The sequence below is a fragment of the Salmo trutta genome, chromosome 7 (assembly GCF_901001165.1).
Source record: "Salmo trutta chromosome 7, fSalTru1.1, whole genome shotgun sequence".
Lineage (NCBI taxonomy): Eukaryota > Metazoa > Chordata > Actinopteri > Salmoniformes > Salmonidae > Salmo > Salmo trutta.
In genome coordinates this window covers 11,473,395-11,481,311 of record NC_042963.1, presented here as the reverse complement: position 1 = coordinate 11,481,311, position 7,917 = coordinate 11,473,395, and the positions used below count along the sequence as shown (strand labels likewise).

Below are 7,917 nucleotides of genomic sequence, written 5' to 3'. Positions count from 1 at the left end.
GCCAGGAAGAAGCAGGAAATATCACTGATGTGGTCTGCGTCCACACCAGTCACTCCCATCCTAATGTGTCGTGCTAATAGCTTCTCACTGTAGCAGTGCAAACATTATAGGATAAGACCCTTGTATTCTGGGGAGGAGAGGATTGTTAGGCAAACTGAGTTATGAATAAAATCTTAAATCATTCATTTAGGCAGACAATGTATTCAGCAGGCAGAGCCAGGCTAACTTACCGTTGCCTTCGCTAGGTTTGTCTCAAGGTCTTTATATTGGTGCTCATAAAGGAAGGAAGGACTGTATATACACGTGAAAATACAGGAGTCATTTGAGGTTGGATACTGCAATAGTTAGTCTTTTCCTATAGCAAAATAAAATATGGACTGAAGTGTGCTTCCAAAAAACCTTGCATTAAAAAAATTCATCATGAGAACATTATTTGCATTGTTGAAGTGAGCTTACTACCATTTGGCTGACTTAGCACAACACTTCTGAGTGACCTAACATTCTCATCAGAGTAACCAAGTCAGAAAAGGGATGAAATTCTGGAATAAATCCCCACTGGTTTTAAGCCAACTCAAATTATTATCATAAGCTGATTTTCTCTACTTCAAAGCCCTCTGGAATGTCTGCATTAGAGTTGTCACACAAATCAAGATGACAAGCTGAGGCACTTATTTAAGCCGTTTCCCTGTACTTATGGAACCAGTCAACATGCATCAAAAAGTCATTTATTCAAACACTTCAGAGTGAAATGACAAATCTTCCTACCAGTATTAGGCACAAGGAATTGAGTTCACAAGGAGGCCTTATTACAGTCTTTGAAAGCACCGCTCACATGGAAAACTGCAGTTTAAAAGTGAATCCTTATCATTAAAAAGTTCCTGATAAGTTCTCCTTCCTTATCAGGGACTGCTGAAAAAAAAAAAGGTTGTTGCTTCCGTGCGGCTGTCATCCCACAAACTAACTCCAGAAAAACACAATTCAGAGGAAAAAAAAAGTCTTAGTATGAAAAGGTTAGTACCCTCATTGACCCATTATCAACCCACCGAGCAAAAACTGGTTGAATCAATGTTGTTTCATGTAAAAAAAAAAACGATTTCCTCTGAAAGGTCAATGATACATTGTGTTTCTTTGATATATCTCATTGTTTTATAAAGTTGACTTGCACTGTAGGCTATTTGTTGGATATGAGCGTTTGCCGAGTTCATAAATCCTGTGTGCTGAGAGCCTACAGCACCACCTATGATGGAACGGATAGTGTTTCTGCTTACTGTAGTTTATCAATTGTCATTTACAAAAAAACACATCAGCCGTTGAGGCTATTTTCGCCCGGGTTGAGAGGTGGAATGATCTAGTAGTGGATCCCTCAAAAGAAGAACACGTTTCAAAAATAGCCTCAGTCAAAAATACTGCGCAATATACCTAACCCAAATCAGTGGTCTGTCTATAAAGTGTCTATTTCTTTCCATGGTCATGGATAAGACTGTTTGGAAGCATGGTGTGGATGTCTCTTTGTGCTATGAAGGAGTAGAGCCAGCTGATGACATCCCTCTTTGAGGACCTTGTGTTCAGATCATCTGGAATGGGGGGGGTTGGAGGAGCAGGAATGGGCGACGCTGGCGGAGCCACACTCGTTACCCGATGGACACGCGTCACGCTGTGCTGCGGGCAGGCAAGCCCTAGCAAGCCTCTGCCAGTCACTACGGTCAGAAACATGTGACACCTGTGAACAGAAAGGGTGGGGGGAAAAAAAACGGTGAAACCCAAGTCTCAGGAGGGAGAAAACGGCAACCGACAAAACAGCTCCAATGAGAAATACAGACTTAAGCCATCTCAGTTCTGGATTGTATAAGTGCAAGATGATTACTGTACATTCATGTCGTGCAAAATATTGATTCACAGTAAGACTACTGTACAATAATCATGCAGTTCAACAGTTGTTTTTCAAGCAGATCCTCCTCATGTAAATGCATTTTTTCCCCCCCATCAACAATGTGTACGGAATTGACAGAGGCATTACTTCACTTGGGAAAGGGGCGCACACAGTTTGTACATCTGCTGTTGTATTCCTCTGGTTTTGGCTTTGAGGCAACCTCTTTTCCTCTCTCCCCCCCTCCCAGCAACCAACCCCCCTGTTGTCAGCATTCCATATATTGTGCAAATGATCCCGCACGTAGCATGATCAGCGTTGGAGTTGGAAGTACCTGCAGCCCTGGAGCACAGCAACAATGGGCCAGTGAGCTCCACAGCCACCGAGCCAAACATGGCTCAGATCAAAATAACAAGGGAGGAGGACTGCTAACAGATTTAGGAAGGCTAGCGCATAGAAAGCTCCAAAGCAGTCATACCTTTTTTTCTTAAATTATATACACTACCGTTCAAAAGTTTGGGGGTCACCTAGAAATGTCCTTGTTTTTGAAAGAAAAGCACATTTTTTGTTCATTAAAACAACATAAATTTGATCAGAAATACAGTGTAGACATTGTTAATGTTGTAAACTACTTTTGTTGCTGGAAACGGCAGATTTTTTTAATGGAATATCTACATAGGCCAATTATCAGCAACCATCCATCCTGTGTTCCACTGGCACGTTGTGTTAATAATTTAAAAAGGCTAATTGATCATTAGAAAACCATTTTGCAATTATGTTAGCACAGCTGAAAACATTTGTTCTGATTAAAGAAGGCAAGCATCCCAGAGTCGCCTCTTCACTGTTGATGTTGAGACTGGTGTTTTGCGGGTATTAATTAATGAAGCTGCCAGTTGAGAACTTGTGAGGCTTCTGTTTCTCAAACTTGACACTAATGTACAGTTGAAGTCGGAAGTTGACATACACTTAGGTTGGAGTCATTAAAACTCGTTTTTCAACCACTCCACAAATTTTTTGTTAAGAAACTATCATTTTGGCAAGTCGGTTAGGACATTTTTTCCAACAATTGTTTACAGACAGATTTCACTTATAACTCACTGTATCACAATTACAGTGGGTGAGAAGTTTACATACACGGTTGACTCTGCCTTTAAATAGCTTGGAAAATTCCAGAAAATGTCATGGCTTTAGAAGCTTCCGATAGGCTAATTGACATCATTTGAGTCAATTGAAGGTGTACCTGTGGATGTATTTCAAGGCCCATCTTCAAACTCAGTGCCTCTTTGCTTTTGATTATCCTATGATGTCAAGCAATCAGCCAAGACCAGAATGTTTTTTGTAGACCTCCACAAGTCTGGTTCATCCTTGGGAGCAATTTCCAGACGCCTGAAGGTACCACGTTCATATGTACAAACAATAGTACGCAAGTATAAACACCATGGGTCCACGTAGCCGTCATACCGCTCAGGAAGGAGACGCGTTCTGTCTCCTAGAGATGTGAACGTACTTGTGAGAAAAGTGCAAATCAATACCAGAACAACTGCAAAGGACCTTGTGAAGATGCTGGAGGAAACGGGTACAAAAGTATCTATATCCGCAGATAAACGAGTCCTATGTCGACATAACCTGAAAGGCCGCTCAGCAAGGAAGAAGCCACTGCTCTAAAACCGCCATAAAAAAAGAACACCATCCCAACCGTGAAGCACAAGGGTGGCAGCATCATGTTGTGGGGGTGCTTTGCTGCAGGAGGGACTGTTGCACTTCACAAAATAGATGGCATCATGAGGCAGGAAAAGTATGTGGATATATTGAAGCAACATCTCAAGACATCAGTCAGGAAGTTAAAGCTTGGTCGCAAATGGGTCTTCCAAATGGACAATGACCACAAGCATACTTCCAAAGTTGTGGCAAAATGGCTTAAGGACAACAACGTCAAGGTATTGGAGTGGCCATCGCAAAGCCCTGACCTCAATCCTATAGAAAATTTGTGGGCAGAACTGAAAAAGCGTGTGCGAGCAAGGAGGCCTACAAACCTGACTCAGTTACACCAGCTCTGTCAGGAGGAATGGGACAAAATTTACCCAACGTAGCCTGTGGAAAGCTAACCGAAATGTTTGACCCAGGTTAAACAATTTAAAGGCAATGCTACCAAATACTAATTGAGTGTATGTAAACTTCTGACCCACTGGGAATGTGATGAAAGAAATAAAAGCTGAAATAAATATTTCTCTACTATTATTCTGACATTTCACATTCTTAAAATAAAGTGGTGATCCTAACTGACCTAAAACAGGGGATTTTTACTAGGATTAAATGCCAGGAATTGTGAAAAACTGAGTTTTAATGTATTTGGCTAAGGTGCATGTAAACTTTGACTTCAACTGTACTTGTCCTCTTGCTCAGTTGTGCACCGGGGCCTCCCACTCCTCTTTCTATTCTGGTTAGAGCCAGTTTGTGCTGTTCTGTGAAGGGAGTAGTACACAGCATTGTACGAGATCTTCAGTTTCTTGGCAATTTCTCACATGGAATAGCCTTCATTTCTCAGAACAAGAATAGACTGACGAGTTTCATTAGAAAGTTCTTTGTTTCTGGCCATTTTGAGCCTGTAATCAAACCCACAAATGCCGATGCTCCAGATACTCAACTAGTCTAAAGAGGCCAGTTTTATTGCTTCTTTAATCAGACAACAGTTTTCAGCTGTGCTAACAATTGCAAAAGGGTTTTCTAATGATCAATTAGCTAACCCAAGTTTATAATTTTAAAAGGCTAACACAACATGCCATTGGAACACAGGAGTGATGGTTGCTGACAATGGGCCTATGTAGATATTCCATAAAACAATCTGCTGTTTCCAGCTACAACAGTCATTTACAACATTAACAATGTCTACACTGCATTTCTGACCAATTTGATGTTATTGTAATGGACCAAAAATGTGTTTTTCTTTCAAAAACAAGGACATTTCTAAGTGACCCCAAATATATAAAAAAATGTTATATATATATATATATATATATATAAAACATTTTTTACAAAAGGAGTTACTGCAGCTACTATAGGTCAGGTATCACATCCCTTTTCATGGGCAATGTCAACTCCCAGCGGTAGGATAAACCAAACGGGTGTGGAAACATGCTTATTGTGTTAACTAATGCGTGACATGGTTTTACAGGATTTACAGTATGGCGACTCCTGAGGACAGGCAGCATGGCTGCTCAGTGCTTACATTAAACAGGTATTAGAACTAGGCCATGCGTACAGTTTCTAATTCAAGTTTGGCCTACACACTTCCGGCAAGGCTGAGAAATCCCACTAGAGGTAGAACTGGTTTCAAAATCCCCCAGCAATATTTCTTTTTTTGCATTTAGAATTAGAATGCATCTGAATTAAATGAGATGGTGAGAGCCTTTCCTTTGAGCCTCTCTCTTTCTCCTGGTCCTATAGAGTGAGGCAGGGATTTGAAGTTAAGCTTTCTTTACGTTTCCCTTCCTCTGCTCCTCTGTGATCCTCTCTCAGCAGTAGCAGCCCGCCGCGAGCAGAGTGTTTACCCAGAGGATTTGGAGAAGAGAAACCCCTCGTTCCACCTCTGCGGCCCTCCAAGCTAAGCACCGTTAATCCTCTCCTCGTCACCTTGACATGTTTTCACTGCACTCCAATTTAATGCTAATCCTTTCCCTTTGAGAGTGCAGAGGCATTAAATAGCAGCAATCAAACAATTTCAGAACATACCGGTGTACTGGATATTATGGGCGCATCCAGGTAGCAAGGGAAAGGATAAATTCACACGGTGCACTGCTGTGCTTACACACCTCTTTGATCATCACTACAGAAGTCACTAAATCACATAGTATAGATAACATTTTAATATAATTCACATCTGTTCAATGGAACTCATGAATAAAGCAATAAGGTTTCTCTCAGGTTAGCATATTTATTGGAAAACAGCAGCATATCGTACAGCATGTTGCTTTAAAAGTGAGTTTTTAAATCATAAGAGTTCCCCTCCTATCAGGGGCAGCTGGGAAAAAAAAAGGTTTTAGGTTCTGTGCGGCTGTCATCCAACAAACAAACTCTAGAAATAAACCAAATTCAGAGAAAAAACACTTTTGTAGAAAATGTTATGATCTATGTGGAATGAAATGAAATTCCAGGAATCTTGAAGTCGTTTTAATTACGTACAAAATTGCTGCTGCATTAAGAAGCTTAAAAGGCAGCTAAAATGACAGTCTACGATGACAGTTTTGCTTCGCTGGTAATGAAAGGGGTTAAAACACTTCCCTTTAAACAGGGAATAATATTTATGAGTAATCCTGCAGTATCAACCTTCAAAGCCTGTAAAGGACTCTACTAACAAATGAGTAAAGGGATAAGACAGACAATTAAGCCCAATTATCTTTTAATTCCTTCTGCATCAGCCTACGATTGTGTCGCTCTTAGACAAGATGCAACATGCCCTGGAAATGGAGACCAACAAGGCTCCATTAAGTCTACCCAACCTTTGTGTTGGCAACATCTCTGCACATCCTGCTCTTACACCCCATACAGAGTGTCTTAACCCTTTACACTCGTGGGAATTGGCCTATGGATAGGGCTACATTTAATTGTTTCTTACAGAAGAAATATGAAAAACATAACCATGATAGCAATTGAAAGTTTGGGGAAATTATTAGACCAAAGTTGAGGACAACAGTTCACCTGACTCAAGAGTGAATCCAAACATTACACTGTTGATTTTACATTTACTTTACTTTGCCACATTTTGTTGATAACAAAATCGGAAAACACGCTGGACACATTCAGTAGCATAAGATTATTCCTGGAAAATGTAGGGTCGGTGCAACATAAGAAAAAAAACTTTGCAAGGGTTTGAGTGAGACGACTAACTGGTGTCTTAAAGTGGCACAAACCTAGCCAGTGTGCACAGTTCCTAAGCAATTTCAATGCACTTTTATGACTCAAAGAAGAATCTTCCACTAAAAGGTACTTTGAGCTCTACTAGCTGGTCAGGAACTAGAGCAAGCACACTAATAGTTTCATTTGGAAACCAACCCTGCATCCCTGCCAGCACACAATGACTGCCGTTGTTTTTGCAATCCAAAAACGGTCCATTATAAAATCGCAATCTGGGTCAGGTGGGCCTGATTTGAAAGCTTGTTCTATTGCAAACATGACTAGCTAAGTTATAAAATATGATTTTACAGTGTTGGTTTTCACAAGACTATTCAGAGAAACAGATTGTTATTGTGGTGGGCATTGAAGGAGTCATGATTGCATTCAGGTGTGTGTGTGCCCTGGCGAACTGTGACTCAAATCAAAACTGTATATATACACTATATATACACAAAAGTATGTGGACACCACTTCAAAATAAGTGCTGAAGCGCGTAAAAATCATCTGTTCTCGGTTGTAACACTCACTACCGCTACTTTCTCTGGAAGCAACATCAGCATGTTTGGAGCTTCATGAAACACAAGCCTAAGATCACCATGTACCATGCCAAGCGTCAGCTGGAGTGGTGTAAAGCTTGCCGCAGTTGGACTCTAGAACAGTGGAAATGCATTCTCTGGAGTGATGAATCCCGCTTTACCATCTGGAGGTCCGATGTACGAATCTGGGTTTGGCAGATGCCAGGAGAACGCTACCTGCCCGAATGCATATTGCCAACTGTAAAGTTTGATGGAGGAGGAATAATGGTCTGGGGCTGTTTTTCATGGTTCTGGCTAGGCCCCTTAGTTCCAGCGAAGGGAAATACAATGACATTCTAAACAATTCTGTGCTTCCAACTTTGTGGCAACAGTTTGGGAAGGCCCTTTCCTGTTTCCGCATGACATTGCCCCCGTGCACAAAGTGAGGTCCGTACAGAAATGGTTTATCGAGACTGGTGTGGAAGAACTTGACTGGCCTGAACAAAGCCTTGACCGCAACCCCATCAAATACCTTTTGGGATGAATTGGAATGCCGACTGCGAGCCAGGCCTAATCGCCCAACATCAGTGCCCGACATCACTAATGCTCTCGTGGCTGAATGTAAGCAAGTCCTCGCAGCAACGT

General features: G+C 41.3%; 1 protein-coding gene across 2 annotated transcripts in view; it reads right to left on the bottom strand.

Annotated features, from left to right (window-relative positions):
• Positions 1-709: 709 nt before the first annotated feature.
• enc2 (ectodermal-neural cortex 2) overlaps positions 710-7,917 on the bottom strand; it is a 45,490-nt gene continuing 38,282 nt past the window's right edge. For both annotated transcript variants that reach the window (XM_029757968.1, XM_029757969.1), the window contains one exon: positions 710-1,720. The gene's annotated coding sequence lies outside the window, so the exon portion shown is untranslated. The remainder of the gene's footprint in view (positions 1,721-7,917) is intronic.